This window comes from Aotus nancymaae, unplaced genomic scaffold (assembly GCF_030222135.1).
Source record: "Aotus nancymaae isolate 86718 unplaced genomic scaffold, 86718_ANA_hifiasm-v0.15.2.pri h1tg000002l, whole genome shotgun sequence".
In the NCBI taxonomy this organism is placed as follows: Eukaryota; Metazoa; Chordata; class Mammalia; order Primates; family Aotidae; genus Aotus; species Aotus nancymaae.
Genome location: NW_026988413.1, coordinates 61,866,845 through 61,893,929, shown reverse-complemented (window position 1 = coordinate 61,893,929; position 27,085 = coordinate 61,866,845). Strand labels below are relative to the sequence as shown.

General features: G+C 36.6%; 1 protein-coding gene and 1 non-coding gene across 2 annotated transcripts in view; both read left to right on the top strand.

Annotated features, from left to right (window-relative positions):
* Window positions 1–27,085, top strand: part of SEMA3E (semaphorin 3E) — a 279,658-nt gene that overhangs the window by 13,886 nt on the left and 238,687 nt on the right. The window lies entirely within an intron of this gene.
* LOC135274267 (U6 spliceosomal RNA) lies at window positions 26,495–26,601 on the top strand. Its single transcript, XR_010342108.1, has one exon. It is a non-coding gene; the product is annotated as a U6 spliceosomal RNA (small nuclear RNA).

The window sequence follows — 27,085 nt, the reverse complement described above, 5'->3', positions numbered from 1 at the left end:
TTCCTATCTGGAGAAAAAAACTGAGTTCTCCATAAGTTAAAAATCAATAAAGCTAAGAATAAAAATGAGAAATAAAACTAAAGAATCATTACTAATGAGATAGTTTACCACTAATAAAGCAGTTATCACTCAGAAACACGTTGCCTTTATAGTACTGATCTCAAGGGACATAAAATACAATTTAAGGGTTTTATTGTATGTGGTTATGTTTAGAATATAATGTGCTTATTAGACACATAAGTTTTTATACTAATCAAAAATAGTAATAGTAATATATTGTTTTAAGTTAGAAAAGGCATTTGTCCTTTTAGTCAGCTAGTTTATATCTAACAAATATTAAGAAGACTTCATTTTTGAATGTCTAGAATACTGTTGATGTGAGAAAACAAATACAAAATTACCATTGGTTGTTTTGCTGTGGATGAAAAAGAATTCTTGCCAGTTAAGGCGCTACTTCAGGGGGTGCTTTCCTGTGAACCGTTCGTGTAATATTGTAATTTTGTTGCTGACAGCACTGCCGCTTTTCACTTCTGAGACTCCTCAGCCAAGCTCCAATTTTCTACTTACACTGTTAGCCACCAAAATCTCCCTTTGTCTTCACTGACTATTTTTTTTCCTCTTAGCAAATAGGCCCAGCTGCTACTGCAGCCGGTTGCCCACACTCCCCCATACTGCTCTTGCTGAGGATGGCAGGCAGAGTAGAGAAGAACAGCTGGGATTGGCTTACTTTGGCATCCAAATAATTTTGGGTGGGTCCTTTCCTAACTTTATTATTTCATTTAATTTTATAATCTTTCCTGCCGCTGAACTTTTAAAAAACACGTAGATTATGTTTTCCTAAAACGTTTCCCTCATCTGACTGTGACTCTCTTATACCTGGCTGCTCAAGATAAACAAATTGGTTAATTTTGCACATTGCTAATTTTTTCCCAATGTTTAGTACTGTTTAGAAATCAAATGTGGTAGAAACAGATTTATTGGTGTGATCCTGGACATGTTACTTAACCTTTCTCTGACTAAAGGAGGTATATAATAAATATCACCTTCTCATTGGTTGTGACAAGGATTAAATGAAAGAGCTTTTAAATGTATTTAAAGTAGTGCCTGGCACATAGTAATTGCTAAGAAGGTGTTTGCTAGAAAGTCAGAGAGAAGATGAGATAAAAAAAGGGGGTGGAGGAGAGAGAAAAGGAGAAGTAGAGAGGAGGGAGGAAAAGGAGGAAGGAACAATTGCTAAATGGAAAAGCTAATAATTGAACTTAGGCAATTAAAATCTACCTTATGGATTTAGCAATTTATGTCTTATTCCAACAACAACAACAACAAAATCGCTAATTAGAAAAAAAACTATAGGAAAGTTGTATGATTTTACCCAAATCGGGTAATTTTATCGAGGGTAGAAATTTTAGTGATTATCGCCCACTCTGTGAAGCCATCGTGTCGGTGTCTTCCAGACAGGTGGTCACATATTTATCATTTTGAATTTGTGCATTTTCACGGAGTGGGACATTACTGCCTGACAAGGAATTTCGTTTCATTTTGTAGTAGTCTAGTGAAGAGCAAGTACTTACCTACCTAATCCCAAATTATTTTCCACATTTTAGTCTTAGTTTTTTTCCTTTAATGCCAGCAGGAAGGACATCAGTCATGATGGACCTCTAAATATGTAAAGATAGTGTATTAGTTCATTTTCACACTGCTGATAAAGTCATACACGAGACTGGGCAACTTAAAAAAGAGGTTTATAATGGACTTACAGTTCCTCATGGCTGGGGAAGCCTCACTATCACGGCAGAAGGCAAGTAGGAGCAAGTCACATCTTACGTGGATGGCAGAAGCCGGAGAGAGAGCTTGTGCAGGGAGATTTCTGTTTTTAAAACCATCAGCTCTTGTGAGACTTATTCACTATAACAAGAACAGCATGGGAAAGACTGGCCCCATAATTCAATTAACTCTCACTGGGTCCCTCCCACAACACGTGGGAATTCAAGATGAGATTTGGGTATGAGGACACAGCCAAACCATATCAGAGAATTACCATGCTCTTTTTTTATACATACGTATTTTCAGTTCTGGGGTACATGTACAGATCATGCAGGATTGTTACATAGGTATACACATGCCGTGGTGGTTTGCTGCATCCATTCCCCCTGTCATCTACATTAGGTATTTCTCCTAATGTTATCCCTCCCCAATGTCCCCACCCCCTTCTATCCCCTAGCCCCTCATCCGGATAGGCCCCAGTGTATGATGTTTGCCTCCCTGTGTCCATGTGATCTCATTGTTCAATACCTACTTATCTGAGAACTTGCAGTGTTTGGTTTTCTGTTCTTGTTTCAGTTTGCTGAGGATGATGCTTTCCAGCTTCATACATGTCCCTGCAAAGGACATGAACTCATCCTTTTTTTATGGGCTGCATAGTATTCTATGGTATATATGTGCCACATTTTCTTTATCCAGTCTATCATTGATGGGCATTTGGGTTGGTTCCAAGTCCTTGCTATTGTAAACAGTGCCACTATGAACATACATGTGCATGTGTCTTTATAGTGGAATGATTTATAATCATTTGGGTGTATACTCAGTAATGGGATTGCTGGGTCAAATGGTATTTCTAGTTCTAGATCCTTGAGAAATGGCCACATTGTCTTCCACAATGGTGGAACTAATTTACACTCCCATCAACAGTGTAAAAGCGTTCCTATTTCTCCACATCCTCTCCAGCATCTGTTGTCTCGAGATTTATTAATGATTGACATTCTAACTGATGTAAGATGGTATCTCAATGTGGTTTTGATTTGCATTTCTCTAATGACCAGTGATGATGATCCTTTTTTCATATGTTTGTTGGCTGCATAAATGTTTTCTTTTGAGAAGTGTCTGTTCAAAAGTGTTTGCCCACTTTTTGATAGGGTCATTTGTTTTTTTCTTGTAAATTTGTTTAAGTTCTTTGTAGATTCTGGATATTAGCCCTTTGTCAGATAGGTAGGTTGCAAAAGCTTTTTCCCATTCTGTTGGCTGCTGGTTCACTCTAATGATTGTTTTTTATGCTGTGCAGAAGCTCTGAAGTTTAATTAGACCCCATTTGTCAATTTTGGCTTTTTTTGCTATTGCTTTTGATGTTTTAATCATGAAGTCCTTGCCTATGCCTATGTCCTGAATGGTTTAGCCTAGGTTTTCTTCTAGGGTTTTTTATGGTTTTAGGTCTTGTGTTTAAATCTTTAATCCATCTGGAGTTAATTTTTGTATAAGGTGTAAGGAAGGGATCCTCTTTCAGCTTTCTGCATATGGCTAGCCAGTTTTCCCAACACACCATTTATCAAATAGGGAATCGTTTCCCCATTTCTTGTTTTCGTCAGGTTTGTCAAAGATCAGATGGTTGTAGGTGTGTGGCATTACTTCTGAGGCCTCTGTTCTGTTCCATGGGTCTATATCTCTGTTTTGATACCACCACCATGCTATTTTGATTACTGTAGCCTTGTAGTATAGTTTGAAGTCAGGTAGCCTGATGCCTCCAGCTTTGCCTTTTTTTTTTTTTTTTTTTTTTTTTTTTTTTGCTTAGGATTGTCTTGGCTATGCAGGCTCTTTTTTTGGTTCCATATGAAATTTAAGGTGGTTTTTTCCAGTTCTCTGAAGGAAGTCAATGGTAGCTTGATGGAGATAGCATTGAATCTATAAATTACTTTGGGCAGTATGGCCATTTTCACAATATTGTTTCTTCCTAACCATGAGCATGGAATATTTTTTCATCTGTTTGTGTCCTCTCTTATTTCCTTGAGCAGTGGTTTGTAGTTCTCCTTGAAGAGGTCCTTCACATCCCTTGTTAGTTGTATTTTTAGGTATTTTATTCTCTTTGTAGCAACTGTGAATGGGAGTTCACTCATGATTTGGCTCTCTGTCTGTTTTTGGTGCATAGGAATGCTTGTGATTTCTGCACATTGATTTCATATCCTGAGACTTTGCTGAAGTTGCTTATCAGCTTAAGGAGATTTTGGGCTGAGATGATGGGGTCTTCTAAATATACAATCATATTGTCTGCAAATAGGGATAATTTGACTTCCTCTTTTATTCTCTTTTGTCGTAGGTGACTATTCCTCAATATCTTGACTGTACTGTCAGTATTTTAGTCATTCTCCTGTTTGTTAATGTCCCTCTTAAAATGGAGCACCACAATTTATACTCCAGAGATGGCTGCTTTGTTTACAGAATAGCGGTGCTGGTGCTGTTAAGCAACTTAATTTTTTTCTTTGAGATGGAGTTTCACTCTTGTTGCCCAGGCTGGCGTCCAGTGGCACAATCTTGGATCACCGCAACCTCCACCTCCTGGGTTCAAGCAGTTCTGCTGCCTCAGCTTCCTGAGTAGCTGGGATTACAGGCATGCACCACCACACCCGGCTAATTTTATATTTTTAGCAAAGACAGGGTTTCTCCATGTTGGTCAAACTGGTCTTGAACTGACCTCAGGTGATCTGCCCACCTCAGCCTCCCAAAGTGCTAGGATAACAGGCATAAGCCACCACATCTGGCCAATCAATGACTTTTATTTATTAAAGACACCCATGTTGACAACAGCTTATTTGGCAATTATGCCATCTTATTTGATTGCTGTCAGCCCTTCTAAGGGTTTTCTCATAGACTCTGTTGAGCCAGCTTTTTCCTTTATTTCATGAGGGTGATTTGTTTCTTGAAGTTAAGGAAAACCCTCTTCTATTCTCTCCAATCTAGAATGTGGATCATATGTGTAGTAACAATGTGTGGTGCCCTGAAAAAGACATGTACTTTGGAGTGAGACATACCTATAATTCAAAGACTATAGTTCTGCTATTGTGTGTCTTTGCTTAACTTGATTAACAACATTTTCCACATTAATGTCTTCAGGAAACTGACGAGTTAAAATGATAAAGGTTGCATTCATTGTAGGAATTCTTTTAAAGTATTTTTTTAAAATTTAAAATACACTTTTCATGGGCTTTATCTAAAATGTCAGTATTTGGAAGGAGTTTAACACACAGTTAAAGCAAATTTTAATAAAGTATATAAAATATATGCTTTTCTGGCTTTCCTGGATGATGTAGACCAATAAATGTCATTGCTGGTTTTCTTTATAAATATTATACAATTATTTACATACTTGTAGTAAATGAAAGATCAATTTTAAAGTCTGGATAAACTTGAGCTAAACATAACCTTTTTTAATATGAAGAATCAAAACCATCTTTCTTCATGGCTAAAATAAACAGAAGTCTTTTAAATGTCTTATTTTTTTTATTTAAAAAGAATCCGAAATGGTCACAACAGAATAGCAGAATTAAAATACCATCATAGCTGTGATTGCTTAATTTTGTAACTTGAATTTGCTGTCATCTTGTAGATTTGCCATTCTCTCTAGATATTTGTAGAAAGTCCCATGTTTTTAAAAAAAGGATATAATTTTTGAGAATAATTTTTAATTAATTCCTTGTAAGTCAAATGGTAATCTGCAAAAAATTTCATAGAAGACTTTGGTTGTTAAAAGTATTCATCATTTCCTCTAAATTTAAAATAAGCCTATATTTTAGCCAAATCTCTTTGCAGCCTCTATTTTGTTTTTGTTATAGGATTAACTTCATTCACCAAATGCTCTTTTCCTACATTACCAGTTTATGAGCTGCTTATACTTTCTTGGAATTTTGAATATACAGGAAGAACTATTTTGTAAAACATCATCAGTATAAGGGGTATCACTAATTATTATATACATCTATCCATACTAAAGTTGTTGTAGCAATAACAAATTGATGATATTTCAAAATATCATAGTGTGATAAACAAGGATGTCTGATCTCAGAAGATAACACATGACAGACTCATGGCTCTATCATAAGTCATTTTGAATTTGCGTACCTTCTCAGATATCTTTGGAGAGTTTTTCCATTTGCTATCAGTATAATGTCTTCAGGTGCTTTCAAATATATTTGAATATAATATTGAACATCTATAATATACTTATAGATGTTAGATAGGGCCAATCTTTTGCTATCCTATTTTATTAAATATGACAATCTCATCAATATGAGGAAATGAAGAAATAAAATCCACTTTCCCTTACATTATTATAGAGCCTGTCAAAGCCCATTTTTCTTTAAGCAATGAAACAATTTTTATTCCTGGGCAAGATGGCCAAATAGGAACAGCTACAGTCTGCAGCTCCCAGCGAGATCAATGCAGATGGCAGGTGATTTCTGCATTTCCAACTGAGGTTCCAGGTTCATCTAATTGAGACTGGATAGATAGTGGGTGCAGCCCATGGAGGAGGACCAGAAGCAGGGTGGGCATCACCCCACCTGGGAAGCACAAGGGGTCAGGGAACTCCCTCCCCTAGCCAAGAGAAGAAATGAAGGACTGGCCGTGAGGGATGGAGCTATCTGGCCCAGATACGACACTTTTCCTGTGGTCTTCACAACCCACAGACCAGGAGATTCCCTCAGGTGGCTACAACACCAGGACCCTGGGTTTTGAGCACAAAGCTGGATAGTCATTTGGGCAGACACTGAGCTAGCTGCAGGAGATTTTTTCATAATCTAGTGGTGCCTGGAACTCCAGCAAGACAGAACCGTTCATTCCCCTGGAAAGGTGGCTGAAGTCAGGGAGCTGAGTAGTCTTGCTCAGCCGAGTCCACCCTCATGGAGTCCAACAAACTAAGATCCCACTGGCTTGAAATTCTTGCTGCCAGCACAGCAGTCTGAAGTCGACCTGGGACACTCGAGCTTGGTAGGTGGAGGGGAGTCTGCCATTATTGAGGCTTGAGTAGGCAGTTTTCCCTTCACAGTATAAACAAAGCCACCAGGAAAGTCAAACACCACAGCTCTGCAAAGCCACTGTAGCCAGACTGCCTCTCTAGATTCCTCCTTTCTGGGGAGGGCATCTCTGAAAGAAGGGCAGCAGCCCCAGTCAGGGGCTTATTGGCAAAACTTGCATCTCCCTGGGACAGAGCACCTGGGGAAAGGGGCAGCTGTGGGTGCAGCTTCAGCAGGCTTAAATGTTCCTGCCTGCTGGTTCTGAATAGAGCAGCAGACCTCCCAGCACAGCACTCGAGCTCTGCTAAGGGACAGACTTCCTTATCAAGTGAGTCCCTAATCCCCATGCCTCCTGATGGGGAGACATCTCCCAGCAGGGGCCGACTGACACCTCATACAGGAGAGTTTCATTTGTCAGATGCCCCTCTGGGACAAAGCTTCCAGAGGAAGGAACAGGCAGGAATCTTTGCTGTTCTTCAGCCTACACTGGTGATAGCCAGGCAAACAGGGTCTAGAGCTGACATCCAGCAAACTCCAGCACCCCTGCAGAAGAGGGTCCTGACTGTTAGAAGGAAAAATAACAGACAGGAAGCAATAGCATCAACATCAACAAAAAAGATGATCACTCAAACACCCCATGCAAAGGTCATCAACATCAAATACCAGAGGTAGACAAATCAATGAAGAGGAAAAATCAATGTGAAAGGCTGAAAATTCCAAATACCAGAATGCCTCTTCTCCTCCAAAGGTTCACAACTCCTCACCAGCAAGGGAACAAAACTGGACAGAGAATGAGTTTGATGAATTGACAGAAGTAGGCTTCAGAAGGTGGGTAATAACAAACTCCTCTGAGCTAAAGGAGCATGTTCTAACCCAATGCCAGGAAGCTAAGAAACTTGATAAAAAGTTATAGGAATTGCTAACTAGAATAACCAGTTTAGAGAAGAACATAAATGACTTGATGATATAACTGAAAAACACAGCACTGGAACTTTGTGAAGCATACACAAGTATCAATAGCCAAATAGATCAAGTGGAAGAAAGAATATCAGAGACTGAAGATCAACTTAATGAAATAAAGTACGAAGACAAGATTAGAGAAAAAAGAATGAAAAGGAACAAACAAAGCCTCTAAGAAATATGGGGCTATGTGAAGAGACCAAACCAACATTTGACTGGTATACCTGAAAGTGATGGAGAGAATGGACAAGTTGGAAAACATACTTCAGGATACTTTCCAGGAGAACTTCCCCAACCTAGCAAGACAGGCCAACATTCAAATTCAGGAAATACAGAGAACACCACAAAAATTCTCCTTGAGAAGAGCAACCCTAAGACACATAATCATCAGATTCATGAAAGTTGAAGGAAGAAATGTTAAGGGCAGCCAGAGAGAAAGGTTGAATTACCTGCAAAGGGAAGCCCATCAGACTAATAGAGAATCTCTCTGCAGGAACTTGACAAGCCAGAAGAGAGTGGGGACCAACATTCAACCTTCTTAAAGAAAAGAATTTTCAACTCAGAATTTCATGTCCAGCCAAACTAAACTTCATAAGTGAAGGAGAAATAAAACCCTTTACAGACAAGCAAATGCGGAGGGATTTTGTCACCACCAGGCCTACCTTACAAGAGCTCCTGAAGGATGGACTAAATATGGAAAGGAAAAACCAGTACTAGCCACTGCAAAAACATATCAAAATGTAAAGACCATTGACACTATGAAGAAACTGCTATTTCAACTAATGGGCAAAATAACCAGTTAGCATGATAATGGCAGGATCAAATTCATACATAACAATATTAACCTTAAATGTAAATTCCCCAATTAAAAGACACAGACTGGCAAATTGGATAAAGAGTCAAGACAATCAGTATGCTGTATTCAGGAGACCCATCTCACATACAAAGACACACATAAACTCAAAATAAACAGATGGAGGAAGATTTGCCAAGAAAATGGAGAGCATAAAAAAGCAGAGGTTACAATCCTAGTCTCTGATAAAACAGACTTTAAACCAACAAAGATCAAAAAAGAAAAAGAAGGGCATTACATAATGGTAAAGGGATCAATGCAACAAGAAGAACTAACTATCCTAAATATATATGCACCCATTACAGGAACATTCAGATTCATAAAGAAAGTTCTTAGAGACTTACAAAGAGACTTAAAATCCCACAAAATAATAGTGGGAGACTTTAACACCCCACTGTCAATATTATATAGATCAATGAGACAGAAATTAACAAGGATATTCAGGATTTGAACTCAGCTCTGGACCAAAAAGACCTAATAGATATCTAGAGAACTCTCCATTTCAAATCAACAGACTATACATTCTTCTCAGCACCTCATCATACTTATTCTAAAATTGAACACATAATTGGAAGTAAAACTCTCCTCAGCTAATGCAAAGGAACAGAAATCATAGGCAACAGTCTCTCAGACTAGAGTGCAATCAAATTAGAACTCAAGATTAAGAAACTCACTCAAAAACACATGACTACATGGAAACTGAACAATCTGCTTCTGAATGACTACAGGGTAAATAATGAAATTAAGGTGGAAATAAATAAGTTATTTGAAACCAATGAGAAAAAAGACATAACATACCAGAATACCTGGGACACAGCTAAAGCAGTTTTTAGAGGGAAATTTATAGCACTAAGTGTCCACAGGAGAAAGCAGGAAAGATCTAAAATCGATATCCTAAAATCACAATTAAAAGAACTAGAAAAGCAAGAGCAAATAAATTCAAAAGCTAATAGAAGACAAGAAATAACTAAGATCACAGCAGAACTGAAGGAGAGACATGAAAACATTTTTAAAAAATCAATGAATCCAGGAGCTGGTTTTTTCGAAAAGATTAACAAGATAGATAGACCACTAGCCAGAGTAATAAAGAGGAAAAGAGAGATAATCAAATAGACACAATAAAAAATGATAAAGGAGATATCACCACTGATCCCATGAAATACAAACTACCATCAGAGAATATTATAAACATCTCTATGCAAATAAACTAGAAAATCTAGAAAAAATGGATAGGTTCCTGGACACATACACTCTAACAAGACTAAACAAGGAAGATGTTGAATCCCTGAATAGACCAATAACAAGTTCTGAAATTGAGGCAGTAAGTAATAGCCTACCAACCAAAAAAAAAAAAAAAAAAAAAAGCCCAGGACCAGACAAATTCACAGCCAAATTGTACCAGAGGTACAAAGAGGAGTTGGTATCATTCCTTCTAAAACTATTCCAAGCAATAGAAAAAGAGAGACTCCTCCCTAACATTTTTTTATGAGGCCAGGATCATCCTGATACCCAAACCTGGCAGAGATACAGCAAAAAAAAAAAAAAAAAAAAAAAAAAAAAAGAAAGAAAAAGAAAATTTTAGGCCAATATCTCTGATGAACATTGATGTGAAAATCCTCAATAAAATACTGGCAAACCGAATCCAGCAGCACATTACAAAGCTTAGTTACCACGATCAAGTCAGTTTCATCCCTGCGATGCAAGGCTGATTCAACAGACACAAATAAATAAATCTAATCCATCACATAAACAGAACCAATGGCAAAAACCACATGATTATCTCAATAGATGCAGAAAAGGCCTTTGACAAAATTCAACATCCCTTCATGCTAAAAGCACTCAATAAACTACGTATTGATGGAACGCATCTCAAAATAATAAGAGCTATTTATTACAAACCCATAGCCAATATCATACTGAATGGGCAAAAGCTGGAAGCATTCCCTTTGAAAACTGGCATAAGACAAGGATGCCCTATCTCACTCCTCCTATTAAATATAGTATTGGAAGTTCTGGCCAGCTCAATCAGGCAAGGTAAAGAAATAAAGGGTATTTAAATAGGAAGAGAGGAAGTCAAATTATCTCTTCAGATGACATTATTGTATATTTAGAAAACCTCATCATCTCAGCCCCCAAACTCCTTAAGCTGATGAGCAACTTCAGCAAATTCACAAGATATAAAATCAATGTGCAAAAATCACAAGCATTCTGATAATAGACAAAGGGCCAAATCATGAGTGAACTCCCATTCACAATTGTTACAAAGAGAATAAAATACCTAGGAATACAACTCACAAGGGATGTGAAGGACCTCTTCAAGGAGAACTACAAACCACTGCTCAGTGAAATAAGAGATGACACAAATGGAAAAAATTCCATGCTCATGGTTAGGAAGAATCAATATCATGAAAAGGACCGTACTGCCCAAAGTAATTTATAAATTGGATGCTATTCCCATCAAGCTACCATTGGCTTTCTTCAAAGAACTAGAAAAAACTACTTTAAATTCCATATGAAACAAACAAACAAAAAAAGCCCGTATAGCCAAGACAATCCTAAGCAAAAAGAACAAACCTGGAGGCATCACATGACCTGCCTTCAAACTATACTACAAGGCTATAATAACAAAAACAACATGGTACTGGTACCAAAACAGATATATGGACAAACAGAACAGAACAGAGACCTCAGAGATAACACCACACACCTACAACCATCTAATCTTTGACAAACCTGACAAAAACAAGCAATGGGGAAAGGATTCCCTATTTAATAAATGGTTTTGGGAAAACTGGACAGCCATATGCAGAAAGCTGAAACTGGATCCCTTCCTTATACATTATGCAAAAATTAACTCAAGATGCATTAAAGATTTAAACGTAAACCTAAAACCATAAAAAACCCTAGAAGAAAACCTAGGCAATACCTTTCAGGACATAGGCATGGGCCAAGATGTCATGACTAAAACACCAAAAACAGTTAAAACAAAAGCCAAAAATTAGTATCCAATTAAACTAAAGAGCTTCTGCACAGCAAAAGAAACTATCATCAGCATAAACAGGGAACCTACAGAATGGGAGAAAATTTTTGCAATTTAGCCATCTGACAAAGGGCTAATATCCAGACTCTACAAGGAACTTAAACAAATTTACAAGAAAAAAACAACCTCATCAAAAAGTGGATGAAGGCTATGAACACACACTTCTCAAAAGAAGACATTTATGTGGCCAACAAACATATGAATATAACCTCATCATCACTGGTCATTAAAGAAATACAAATCAAAACCACAATAAGATACAGTTTCATGCCAGTTAGAATGGCAATCATTAAAAAGTCAGGGAACGACAGATACTAGAGAGGTTGTGGAGAAATAGGAATGCTTTTGCACTGTTGGTGGGAGTGTAAATTAGTTCAACCATTGTGGGAGACAGTGTGGCAATTCCTCAAGGATCTAGAGCTAGAACTACCATTTGACCAGCAATCCCATTACTGGGTATAGTCCCAAAGGATTATAAATCATCCTACTATAAAGACACATGCACATGTATATTTATTGCAGCACTGTTCACAAGAGCAAAGAGTTGGAACCAACCCAAATGCCCATGAATGATAGCCTAGATAAAGAAAATGTGGCACATATATACTATAGAATACTATGCAGCCATAAAAAAAGAATGAGTTCATGTCCTTTGCAGGGACATGGATGAAGCTGGAAACCATAATTCTCAGCAAACTAACGCAGGAACGGAAAACCAAACACTGCATGTTCTCACTCATAAGTGGGAGTTGAACAATGAGAATGCATGGGCACAGAGACGGTAACATCACACACTGGGGCCAGTTTTGGTATCAGTACCATGATGTTTTGGTTACTGCAGCCTTGCAGTATAGTTTGAAGTCAGGTAGCATGATGTTGTCCAGCTTTGTTCTTTTTGTTTAGGGTTATTTTGGCTATATGAAGTCTTCTTTGACACTGCATATGAAATTTACAGTAGTTTTAAAAAAATTCTGTGAAGAATGTCAATGGTCATTTGATGGGAATAGCATTGAATCTACAAATTACTTTGGGCCGTATGGCCATTTTCACGATATTGATTCTTCCTATACTTGAGGATGCAATGATTTTCCATTTATTTATGTCCTCTTATTTCCTTGAGCAGTAGTTTGTAGTTCTTGTTGAAAAGATCCTTCACATACCTTTTTAGCTGTATTTCTAGGTATTGTATTCTCCTTGTAGCAATTGTGAATGGGATTTCATTTATGATTTAGCTGTCTGTCTATTGTTGGTGTAAAGGAATGCTTGTGATTTTTGCACATTGGTTTTGTATCCTGAGACTTTGCTGAAGTTGCTTATCAGCTTAAGGGGTTTTGGGGCTGAGATGATGGGGTTTTCTAAATATAGAATCATGTCATCTGCAAACTGAGACTATTTGACTTCCTTTCTTCCTGTCTTTCTCTTGCCTGATTGCCCTGGCCAGAATTTCCAATACTGTATTGAATAGGAGTGGTGAGCAGGGGCATCCTTGTCTTGTACCAGTTTTCAAAGGGAATCCTTCCAGCTTTTGCCCATTCAGTATGATATTGGCTGTGGTTTTGTAATAAATAGCTCTTACTATTTTGAGGTATGATCCATCAGTACCTAGTTTATTGAGAGTTTTTAACATGAAGGGATGTTGAATTTTATCAAAGGTCCCTTCTGCATCTATTGATATAATCATGTGGTGTTTGTCTTTGGTTCTGTTTATGTGATGGATTATATTTATTGATTTGTGTATGCTGAACCAGCCTTGCCTCCTAAGGATAGAACTGACTCGATCGTGGTGGATAAGCATTTTGATGTGCTGCTGGATTTGGTCCCACATTATTTTATTAAGGATTTTTGCATCCATGTTCATCAAGGATATTGGTCTGAAGTTTTCCGTTTTTGTTGTATCTTTGCCAAGTTTTGGTATCAGGATTATACTGGCCTCATAAAATGAATTTAAAAAGATTCCCTCCTTTTCAATTGTTTGGAATAGTTTAAGGAGAAATGGTACCAGCTCCTCTTTGGACCTTTCATAGAATTCAGCTGTAAATCCATCTGGTCCTGGGCTGTTTTTTGTTGGTAGGCTAAAAATGTCTACTTTCTTTAACCAAGGTTTATTTACACTGTTATTCTTAACATTAGGTATATGTCAGTTCTGAATTTTCATTAGCAAACACAAACCAGAAATACACCAAAGTCAATGAACAAATTTACCTCACAGAATCATTTGTTCCTTTCATTATTTGTAATTTTTTTTTTTAGTATGCAAGTCTACAACCTTATTAAATGTTTAAAAAAATCCCTCATTTCTATCACTTTATTCATTCTGAACTATGGAGGCTATATAAGATGAGAAACTCCCTCTTTCTCCCAGGACTTATTAAGTAAAGCATAGATCATTTATTTAACTAGTTACAGTGAGCCTACTTAATTATTGATTACCTACTTAATGTCAGGATATTATTTTTAGAGGTTTTAACAAAAGAGCAAACATGGCTTTTGCTTATCTATCTAACTATCTATCTATCTGTCTATCTATCTATCATCTATCCACAGGTATATAATTATATAACCCACAGGTATCATATCCTCTTTTCCAACAGTAGCACTCATTTTTTTCTCTTTTATATACTTTCGTTTTATCTTTCCTTTTAAAATAATATGTAGTGAGGGAAGGACATAGTATTATCTCAGATGTGACAAATTCAAGCTAAGTGTGATAACTCCTTCTTAGTATATCCATAGCAGGTATTATTAATAAATTATGCCATTTTTTCCTTTTAAGACCAGAGATAGCATCAGAATTCTTAGTACAGGGCTTCAGTGAACACTACCAATATTTTCTTCATTTATAATTTTGTATTGAAAACAAATAGAGGAGGTGGATCATTTAAAATGACAAAAATGTGTTAATAATAGGTTGCTGTAGGTCAAGGGCTCACATTTATGGTTGCTTGATAAAATATAAAAGTCAATTACATAAACTCCAGATAAGCAACAGGATGATTTTTGTTTTTGTTTCTGGGTTTTTTATTTTGTTTTGTTCAAGTGTGTTCCAAATACTGGTGGACCTACTTATCCTAAAATTATTTGTATATATATAAATTTTTTATTTTAATTTCTGGGCCAAATTTGGCAAATCAAAGACTTTTTTTCTATATTTTAGAAAAATAGCCAGAAAAATATAAAATTATAATAACTACTAAGAGTTATCCCATAAATTTAATATATAATAATAAATAAGAACAGAAATAAGCATCCAGAAGAGATTAAATGACCTGAAGATCAGCAAGACTTGTTAAATAAGGTATTACTATGTAAAAAGAAAAGAATGATTTTAACAGAGGGAGTTATGGTTTTCTAAAAGACAATTTTCTAACATCTATCAGAATATAAAGTTTTGGACCATTTTTGAACCACTATATAAGAATGTATATATGTGTATGTTTTTCTATGTGTATATACAGTACACATATATATGAGTTTGCATGTGTGTATGTCTGCAGAATCATATATGATGAAAATATGAGATATTTGATAAACAATTATGCATAATAACCTCATGTTTGAGAAAATATATATGCATGTATGTTTATGAAAGATATCCCAAATTTTATATTTTATTGTATTTATCTTTAGGCAGCAGAGTATGAATTATGTTCACTTTCTCTTGAATACTTAGTTGAACTCTCTTTTATATTAACATTTATGATAGAATGCCTGTAAAGTGATTTTATATTAACAATAGCAACAAAAATATTAGCTATTCAGATAATAGAGAAAAGAAAGCCACAGAGGTAAATTTTACCAATACTTAATCAAGCACTGTCCAAATGAGAATAATCTTGAGCCAACAGACTTTGTATTTTCCTGTCTTATTGATAAAAGCTACTCTAGTTATTACCTGCATACCTGAGGACATGATGGCTGATTTAAATACAAATTTTTATAAGTTTATTACCGGAATGAAGTAGCCGCTTCATACAATAAATACAATAAAATAAAGTACTAGGCCGGGCGCGGTGGCTCAAGCCTGTAATCCCAGCACTTTGGGAGGCCGAGGCGGGTGGATCACGAGGTCAAGAGATCGAGACCATCCTGGTCAACATGGTGAAACCCCGTCTCTACTAATACAAAAAATTAGCTGGGCACGGTGGCGCGTGCCTGTAATCCCAGCTGCTCAGGAGGCTGAGGCAGGAGAATTGCCTGAACCCAGGAGGCGGAGGTTGCGGTGAGCCGAGATCGCGCCATTGCGCTCCAGCCTGGGTATCAAGAGCGAAACTCCGTCTCAAAAAAAAAAAAATAAAGTACTAAAAAAAAAAAAATACTTGTCACTTACACAAAGGTAACCAGCTGTATAATGATGTCAGAAGAAGATAAAGATTTCATGGCATCTGAGAAACCTGAGTTTAAACGTCAGCTCTTCTAACTTCAGACTGTGTGATTTTGGGTTAATTACTTAACCTCCATCAACATCAGTTTTCTCAACTGTAAGTAGAAGAGTACCTACTTCACCGTTAAAATTCTGAATTATAGTAGGCACTGACAGTGTTCACTTTTCTACTTTCTCATTACCTTTCTTACTCTGATTTCCTTCTTCTCTGACTTCTCACAACTCCCAGTGCTGGTGCCATCTCTTCTGTCATCTACCATCCCACCTTGACCATAAAATGTAGGCAATGAGTAAAGCAAAATGCACAAAGAGTTATTTCTTACCTTCCTTATGGAATATAGTGCTCTGACCTATTTATAGTGGGTGATCAGTGAATGTGTATTGATAACACAATATTTTATTTAAACTATTTTATTTAGGAGCAATGGACAGGACATTATTTAAATTTTAGATTGTTGGTGACATAGTAATTCAACTCCCTATTTTAAATCATTTTTTAGGTTGACATTACTTTTTTAATTATTGTGAAAGAATGCTTTTTATTTATGTTTTATTTTTATTTTTTTTTAAAGACGGGGTTTCTCCATGTTGATCAGGTTGGTCTTGAACTCCCAACCTCAGGTGATCCGCCCGCCTCAGCCTCCCAAAGTGCTGGGATTACAGACGTGAGCCACCGCACCCGGCTTTGAAAGAATGCTTTTTAAACACTACTTTGTCAGAATTCCAGATCAGCATCTGTTTGGTAAAATCTGGCACATGAATTGACCTTTAAAAAGCCCATCAGGCCGGGCACAGTGGCTCACGCCTGTAATCCCAGCACTTTGGGAGGCCGAGGCGGGTGGATCACGAGGTCAAGAGATCGAGACCATCCTGATCAACATGGTGAAACCCCGTCTCTACTAAAAATACAAAAAATTAGCTGGGCATGGTGGCGTGTGTCTGTAATCCCAGCTACTCAGGAGGCTGAGGCAGGAGAATTGCCTGAACCCAGGAGGCGGAGGTTGCGGTGAGCCAAGATTGCGCCATTGCACTCTAGCCTGGGTAACAAGAGCGAAACTCCGTCTCAAAAAAAAAAAAAAAAAAAAAAAAAAAAGGCCCATCAAACAGTGATTTACAATTTCCTCCTTCATAAGATTACTTAAGTATCAATAACAATTTATTCTAATAAGTTCCAGTAAGTGAAATGGAAGCCTTTCATACTCTGTGACATGAAAGGAAAAATATTTGGTGGGGTTAGTTTCATCCCTTTATAGTTAACCTTAGGACATTTATTATCTGTCATATAAGAAATAGAAATTAGTCATTCTCAGAGGAGGATTATATATAAACCTTGCAAAATGAAGATTGTATAGGAACATAAAACATTAAAAGTACAAAAATAATATAATAGAAATAAATTTGTGGACTACAAAACATTTTAAATTATTCTAAAGTACATTTTTCACTTTATGTTTTCTATACAAAATAGTAACTCAACGTATAGTTTGAAATTTTAACCAAATTAATTATTAAAAATGAAGAAAACAAAGAACATAAATCGGAATATTTAAGCATGGTGGCTCACGTCTGTAATTTCAGCACTTTGAGAGGCCAAGGTGGGCAAATCACCTGAGTTCAGGAGTTCAAGACCAGCCTGGCCAATGTGGTGAAACCTCCATCTCTACTAAAAATACAAAAATTAGCTGGGCGTAGTGGCAGGTGCCTGTAATCCCAGCTACTCGGGAGGCTGACACAGGAGAATCTCTTGAACCCAGGAGGCAGAGGTTGCAGTGAGCCGAGATCCTGCCATTGCACTGCAACCTGGAAGACAATAGTGAAACTTGGTCTCAAAAAAAAAAAAAAGTAAGAATGTTTCTTGTCAGAGGTGGGATCTCATCTGGGCCTTCACAACTTGAATGAAGGGAAGACATGGAGGAGGAAATTGCAGGCTGAAGTAAAAAGGCAAGAATAAAGTAGAAGTTTTAGTGGAGTTTCAGGGGAAAGTTGCACTTTTGAAAAAGAGCAGCAAATATCATCGAATAAGTAGACTGAAGCCAGGTTGCCAGTTGTTTTTTTTTTATTAGACTCTTATTAAAATGTGTTGAAGCAAGTTTTATAAAAATAAAAATTCATATATAGTTCCTCTTCCTATTCTGGTAAGATGTTTCATCTCAAAACTAGTTGTCTCCAAGATGTTGGTATTTCTGTTTGGTCTATAATACACATATAAAAAGTAGGAAATGCAAAACAGGTTTATTTTTTCTTATGCAAAATAGGGCACAGCATGAATGATATTTGCCCCAGCTACGTCAAATTTTGTAATGATCCAAATATTTCTATATTGTGTATCATAATTGCTACCGTAGTTTGAAGTGGTTTTGAATTACATATACTCTCTTTGCCGAAAGGTTAAGAAAATAGACTCACATAATTATCGGGAGCTATTTACCCCCAACTGAACACAATTATTGAAATCACAAGAACACAGATTTGAAAGGGACCCCAACAGGTTATCTAGTTCATGGTCTAATCTCTTCAAGGGCATACATTTAACCCACCACAATTTACCAAAGATATTTTTCCCCTTTCCTTAATCAAGTTAATCAATTTTCCTTACTTTGAGCAGGCTTGTTTAAAACCTCTCCTGATGAAAAAATTCCATTTAGTAAATAAAGCCCTGTGGAGAAAGAGAGAGAGATTCCACAACAGCTCTTGGTATTTTGCTTTGGCACGTGTTTAACAATGCTTACTGAAAACATTTCTTCATGATCTCTAAGGTACCTCCCCCATGCTTCTTCCACTGAAGACCATTCGCTCTAGTTTTGTGTGTTTCACTTACAGCAATAGAAGTATTACTTTACAGTTGCTATAATCTGCATTTAGGCGGGAAAGTATGGATGATAGGTGCAAATCTCTTCCATCTGTAGTAAAAAATGATAGGGAGTGTATGAAGAGTGACATTATTAATGTTATTCTTTTTTTGACCCCAAAAAGTTTCATGTAGTTTTAACCTATAAATCTTTCCTTAAAAATAAAAACATGCTTCTTCCCCAGCCAGCTTCTAGGGGACCCATATTCACCCATGGTTGACCACATTCACGCAGAGCCTATTTTATTCTCTGGGCCATAGTCCAAGCTCTTACATTTTCTAGAAATTAGTCTCATCATTACCACTATTTTATTCTGTTTTCAGGGCCTTTAATAATACCCCACTGTCTGCTAAGTAAGGGGTTTAAAAAATAATCTCATGTGAATTGAATGTCATCTATAGTGTAAACTGTACAATTAGTATATTTACATTTTAGAACTGTTTGGAGTTAAATATCAAATTAAGGATAACAATGGTAGTAATTTCAGGTTACCTGTAGAGAGAGAAGTTATAATGGTGTTACAGAAACCCTTTGAACAGTGCTGGGCACAGAAAAAATTGCCCTATTCTATTAGCTGTTGTTATTAGTCATGATGAAGATCGTGTTGGTGGCGGTACTGGTTAACTGTATTAGGTAGGAGTTGTGTTTTATTTACTGTCTTTCTCCTGGACTATAGTGCTCTGTTTTGTTTAGCGGGGATGATCAGTGAGTGTGTATTGATAACATAATATTTTACGTAAGAGCAATGGATAGGGCATTATTTAAATTTTAGATTGTTGGTGAAGTAGTCATTCAAACTCTTCATTAATCTTTTAATTCTTCATTGGGCATAATTTGTTGCACATCCCTGTCACCCTTTGAAAGTTAGCTTGGCTTTTGGGCTTGCTTTGGCCAATGAAATAAAGCCAGAATTGATAAATGACGCTTGTGCACAGAAACTGTGAGCTTTCACACTGAGAGTGCAATTTATCACATTTTCTTTTCCTGCCTCAGTAGTTTTGGATGTACTTCCAAGATGGAACTTCTGTCACCCTGGGTCCCAAGGTTGCTTGCTAAGCAGGATCTCACTTGAACACCCACTCTGGATACGTAAACTGAGTTAGAAATAAAAATCTGTTGTTGTAAGCCACTGAGATTTTGGAGGTTGCTTTTTTATTGCAGCATAACCTGTTCTCTCTTCACTGATAACTGGCAACACACTTATTTGTGAAGAAAACATTTTTGCTACTAGATATGACTCAACAAACTATTTTCTCTGCGCATAAATAAATTATTTTCAGGTGTCACTCCACATAACTGATTGTGCCATGCCAACTTCCTCTAAAGTAAATGTGGTGAAATCCTTTCCTTATAAGGAAGAAACGCAGCATCTGTTATATTTGAACGGAAAAACTACTTCTGGCTCGCTGTCCACACTGCTGAATGGGGAATAAAATCTGTCTGGTTGTTTATGTCCTGAATTTTGGCACTGAGGAAGAATGTGAGAAGCTCAATTTACCTATGTTATTGTGCTAAAATTTCTTCTCCCACCTTAGGCATTAAAAGTACACAGTGCGGTGGCTTATCTTGCAACAGTTGCAATTGTTAATGACGAGACATTAAGGGGCAAACAGAGAAATCTTCTTCCTCTTAGTAACATCAAGAAAGACTGAAGGGTAGAGTAAATAATTCTCACTTCCATTTTTCAACCTCACTTACTTGATACTCCGGTTAGAGACTCAGTGAACAATTTCTGAAATTTTATTTTCCTGCTTTTATGTATGAATATCATTTTGTGTTTTAAATGCTTTAAGAGAGGCTACATGTTTATAATTCATTTTTGTTGTAATTTTTTGGTAAATGATTATAAGGAAATATATGTTTCTTACTCCTTAATGGGGATGAGTAGGAAACTAAGATGAAATACATAGTTTTAGTTGAAAAGTGTTTTATTTTAAAGACTGCCTCAAAATTTGTTTATATCATCCCCAAAGCGCTGTTTAAAGTTTATTATTATTTTTTACATTAATTTTACTATATTGATATTAGAAATAAGATATGATCAAAACAATTGAAATGTGGATTAAAAATACTGATAATCTTAATTCAAAAGCTTTGTTAATCATACTAATATGAATTATTTTTAGGTCTGAAATCTGATTTCATATTATATTAGAGTAAGCCCATTTCTCTATGCAGATGGTAAATAGGGCTCCTTGTTAGTTCAATTTTAGATTAAATGAGTAAAGAAAGGGCACTTTCTGAAAACAGTAGTCATTTCATATTGTTTTGTGGTTTACAGTGTTCCATTAAAAACACATGACATTGTTAGGCGTATGAATTGATAATTCCTTCCATGTTTTACTTCTGTGTATTTTTAGATTTTGTTTTCTGTATGTCATTTTCTTATTGACGGGATGCTAAGGAGAAAGGCAGGATGAGTTAAATGGATTCATTAGAATGCACAAGAAGGCAGGGTCTCCATTGTTTTCAAACTATAGAGCAGTTATGATGTTAGGATGCTTTTTCAAATATGCATAGAAATTATTTTCATGAAATACCCACTATACGCTCAATGCCTTTGTGGCACTGTCTCTATCTCCCAAATGTCTTCATATCTTTATTCGTATTTCACACATAAGCTAAAAAATTCAATTATTTAAATGTATTGCCCAAGTAAAGCTATGTAGCTAGTAAATGACAAGACTGAATTCAAATTCAGTGTCTGTACTGACTGAATCATGGATATGAGTTTTGAATTATTCCCACTTTATATATCAAACCGTCTTTCCCAATGGTATAGGGGTTAGTTTTCTGCATGAAATATTAACTGTTATAAAACTTATGTTTTAAGGATGTAGAGATCTTATTGGAGAATTACTGTATAAATTCCAGAGCAAAGTTTCCAAAGGACTTTTTCCCAAGGATGAGGGTGTGCTTGTCCCAGAAATAGACATATATATATTTCACCCACCCCCTAGTGACATTAGAACACTCTGTTCTTTAAAATCAAGGGCTAAATTAGACAAGGAAGGTTCAAACTGGACAAACCTACAATTATCAAAATAACCTCTTAGCATTAAGAAGGCAGTGAGGACTCAGCAGGTATTTTTATTTGCTTATTTTCTCATCAATTGAAAACACAGTCAAATTTTGGCTGTGTGACCTTGGTTATTTTGCTACCTAAGTTTCAGTTCTTCATCTGTAAAATGTGCCTATTTTTTGCATAGGATTGTTCTTCGGATTTATTTAAGTATCATATTTAAAGTTTTTATCACAGTGCCTACCATACTATGACCTTGAAATTGTGAGTGTTTACTTAGAGCATGATAGCATACAGTTAAGAAAAGAATTGTATTATTACCAATATAGATTCCGAGGATATAACAGAAAATAAAACAGACACATTTGCTGCCCTAATTAAGCTTATAGTCTGGTACGAGAAGAGACTGTATATTCTAGTTGTTGAGTAGTACTCTGAATAAAAATAAATAATAAATAAAACATTAAGTGTGATATAGTGTTACAGGGATTCTTTTTTACATAGGGTGATCAGGGAGTCTCTGATAAGGTGGTATGTGAGTAGGGAACTGCAGGAAATGTGGAAACTTGGAAGGAAAATATTGTGGACAGACAGACTGACTGATGCAAAGGCATTGACATTAGAATATCTTTTGTGCATTCTAACAGTGGAGGGAGCAGGGAGGACAGTGGGAGATGAAATCAGCAAGGCAGCTGGGGAGCTGATTACGTGGGCCTTGGCTGCCATGCTGAAGGTAAGACATAGGCTGTACCATGGAAAGCCATTAAAGAATGTTGAAGTGAGGAATGACTTGGTCTGACTCTCAGACTGAAAAGGTCGGACTCCTAGTTGGCACATGATAAATTTTAGGGGCAAGGCTTGAAACAGGGAAATAAATATGTGGGAGACTTTAATAGTTTAGGTAGAAGATGATGGTTACTTGAATGAGTGATATTGATGAAGGAAGAAAGAAAAGATATTATGGATATTAAAGGTAGAACTGATGGAATTTACCAATAGATTCTGGTAGGATATGGGCGGTAGGGAGGTACCAAGGATGATTATTTTGGCCTGAACAACTGGAAGACTGGAGTTGTCACTTCCTGACGGGGAAAGCTGCTGGAGAGGAGCAAGTATGAATATGAAGAGAAATGAGTGGTAGCTAGATGAGGACCTAAGTTCAAGGGGAGTACTAGTTAAAGATGTGTGACATATAGCATAATACATATCACCTATCTGGATGTGAGATATATATATATATATATATATGTATATACATATGGAGTGATCTGGGTTGAGGAAAAATTTGGCGATGCAAAAGAGATGCTCATGTCCTTGAGCAGGTGAGAGATGGGATTTCTTGAAGCATAGCAGAGGCTGGGCTGCCAGGGGATACAGAGTGATGACAGCAGGGTGGGGGTAATTGATAGAGGTAGTTAGATATTTGCCTAAAATTTGCTATTGAAAGTAGTAGCAAACCCACAATTACTTTTGCACCAACCTAATAGATTCGATGGTGGTGGGGGGACTTGGAATTTCTCTCTTGATAACTTTTAGTTTCTCACTTAAACATAAAGCAAATTTCTCCACTGAAGGAGTAGAGGAAGAGAGAAAGTATATGTTGGTTTGTTAGGTATGCCATAACAAAGTACCACAGAGGGGTTGATGGAAACAACGGAAGTTAATTTTCTCGCAATTTTGGAAGCTGTAAGCCTGACATCCAGGTATCAGCAGGGTTAGTGTCTACTGAGGTTTTTCACCTTTGCTTGTGAATGGCCTTCTTCTCCCTGTGTCTTCATGTGGTCTTCCCTCTCTGTGTCCTTCCTAATCTCATTTTTACTTAATCACTTATTTAAATTCCTATCTCCAAATATAGTCACATTCTGAGGTATTGGGCTTTAGGACTTCAACATATGTTTTTTTAAAACTTATTTATTTATTTATATTGCATTTTAGGTTTGGGGGTACATGTGAAGAACATGCAAGATGTTGCATAGGTAAACATATAGCAGTGTGATTTGCTGCCTTCCTCCCCATCACTTATATCTGGCATTTCGAACCCCATGCTATCTCGCCCCAACTCCCCAACCCCTGCTATCCCTCCCCTATTTCCCCCCAACAGACCCCAGTGTGTGATGCTCCCCTCCCTGTGTCCATGTGTTCTTATTGTTAAACACCCGCCTATGAGTGAGAACATGCAGTGTTTGATTTTCTGTTCTTGTGTCAGTTTGCTGAGAATGATGGTTTCCAGGTTCATCCATGTCCCTACAAAGGACACAAACTCATCGTTTTTGATGGCTGCATAGTATTCCATGGTATATATGTGCCACATTTTCCCTGTCCAGTCTATCATGGATGGGCATTTGGGTTGGTTCCAGGTCTTTGCTATTGTAAACTGTGCTGCAATGAACATTCGTGTGCATGTGTCCTTATAGTAGAACGATTTATAATCTTTTGGATATATACCCAGTAATGGGATTTCTGGGGCAAATGGAATTTCTATTTCTAGGTCCTTGAGGAATCGCCACACTGTCTTCCACAATGGTTGAACTAATTTACACTCCCACCAACAGTGTAAAAGTGTTCCTATTTCTCCACATCTTCTCCAGCATCTGTTGTCTCCAGATTTTTTAATGATCACCATTCTAATTGGCGTGAGATGGTATCTCAATGTAGTTTTGATTTGCATTTCTCTAATGACCAGTGATGATGAGCATTTTTTCATATGTTTGTTGGCCTCATGTATGTCTTCTTTTGTAGAGTGTCTGTTCATATCCTTTGCCCACTTTTGAATGGGCTTGTTTGTTTTTTTCTTGTAAATCTGTTTTAGTTCTTTCTAGATTCTGTATATCAGCCCTTTGTCATATAGGTAGACTGCAAAAATTTTTTCCCATTCTGTTGGTTGCTGATTCATGCTAATGACTGTTTCTTTTACTGTGCAGAAGCTGTGGAGTTTGATTAGGTCCCATTTGTCTATTTTGGCTTTTGTTGCCAATGCTTTTGGTGTTTTGGTCATGAAGTCCTTGCCTACGCCTATGTCCTGAATGGTTTTGCCTAGATTTTCTTTTAGGGTTTTTATGGTGTTAGGTCTTATGTTTAAGTCTTTAATCCATCTGGAGTTAATTTTAGCGTAGGGTGTCAGGAAGGGGTCCAGTTTGTGCTTTCTGCACATGGCGAGCCAGTTTTCCCAACACCATTTATTAAACAGGGAATGCTTTCCCCATTGCTTGTTTTTGTCAGGTTTGTCAAAGATCGGATGGTTGTAGACGTGTTGTGTTGCCTCCGAGGCCTCTGTTCTGTTCCATTGGTCTATATCTCTGTTTTGGTACCAGTACCATGCTGTTTTGATTACTGTAGCCTTGTAGTATAGTTTGAAGTCCAGTAGTGTGATGCCTCCCACTTTGTTCTTTTTGCTTAGAATTGACTTGGCGATGCAGGCTCTCTGGGTTTTAGAGGGACATACTTTAGCCCCTAACAAGGTATTTAAAATTTGAGGAAAGTTTCATAGTCCAGAATGGGCTAGAAAATGTAAACTTGCAGGGCAGCATTTAGAGTAACGTAGTAGACCATTCATAGTTGTAACATTTGCAATATCTATAAGATTAAAAAATTTAAGGGACTATTAAGTTCTAATTTTAACAACTCTATGTTAATTAAATTAAATATTTTTTCTGAACATATACTCTGTATTCTAAGTAGTCCAGAAAATAAAATAGAAAATAATAGCATGCGCAGACGTTCCAAGTATATTTGTCAAGTGCTGTACATTCATTATATCATATATTATGCCTACAGAGGGTGAAAATTAGTAAATTAGAAAGAAGAGAGAGATTGGTAGAGTGAGCTCTCCACATCTTTTTCATCCTATAGCCTTCAGACCAAAATCCAGCCTGCCCATCTGTAATACATTCTTATATTCTCTAATAAAGTCTTGTGCTTTATTATCTTAGATATTTAAAACATTGTTTTCACAATTTATTTGTAGTTTATTTTTAAATTAAGAGTTAATATTTTTCAGAAATATTTTTATTTTATTTCGTACTTCATTGTACTGTATTTTGTTTAATTTCCTTTCCAAATAGAGGGGAGTCTCTATGGCTTTTTAGAAACCTTATTGTCCATTTAACTTTATTAATGTAATGTTTAAAGTACATTGGAAAATAAAGTAAGCATGCAGTACATAATTTAAGTATGATTTTGAAGGCTATTTTTTGTTTAGTTAACTTAGGATATTTATTTTGTTTCAGATAAGAAGGTGATAAACAAGTTTTATGTAAGATTGTTTTTAGTTAGTTTTAAATAAACCAAGTTTTAATTTATATGAGATAACGGTGATTTTGTAAATAAAATCTATCATTTTATTGTTAAATTAATCACCAGTAATCACAATATATAGTTGAGGTAGGAGATGATGGTTGCTTGAATGACAGTGGTATTGATTAACAGTGTAGCATAATTTTGTTAGCTCTGCAAAGTAAAATATTGATAATTTCCTAAAGGATAAAATATTTATATTTGGAAGAGTCCATCTTAATACAACATTAAAATAAGTTAAGTGGAAGTCTACCTATAAATCTTCACAAAATTTAGATGCTATACAACTCTTTCACTTGTCTCTGAAAACATAAATTCTAGTGCTCGCTTCGGCAGCACATATACTAAAACTGGAGCGTTACAGAGAAGATTAGCATGGCCCCTGCGCAAGGATGACATGCAAATTCGTGAAGCGTTCCATATTTTTAAATTAACTCCAGATGGATTAAAGACTTAAACATAAGACCTAACACCATAAAAACCCTAGAAGAAAACCTAGGCAAAACCATTCAGGACATAGGCATAGGCAAGGACTTCATGACCAAAACACCAAAAGCAATGGCAACAAAAGCCAAAATAGACAAATGGGACCTAATCAAACTCCGCAGCTTCTGCACGGCAAAAGAAACAGTCAATAGAGTGAATCTGCAACCAACAGAATGGGAAAAAATTTTTGCAGCCTACCCATCTGACAAAGGGCTGATATCCAGAATCTAGAAAGAACTAAAACAGATTTACAAGAAAAAACAAACAAGCCCATTCAAAAATGGGCGAAGGATATGAACAGACACTTTACAAAAGAAGACATACGTGAGGCCAACAAGCATATGAAAAAATGCTCATCATCACTGGTCATTAGAGAAATGCAAATCAAAACTACATTGAGATACCATCTCACGCCAGTTAGAATG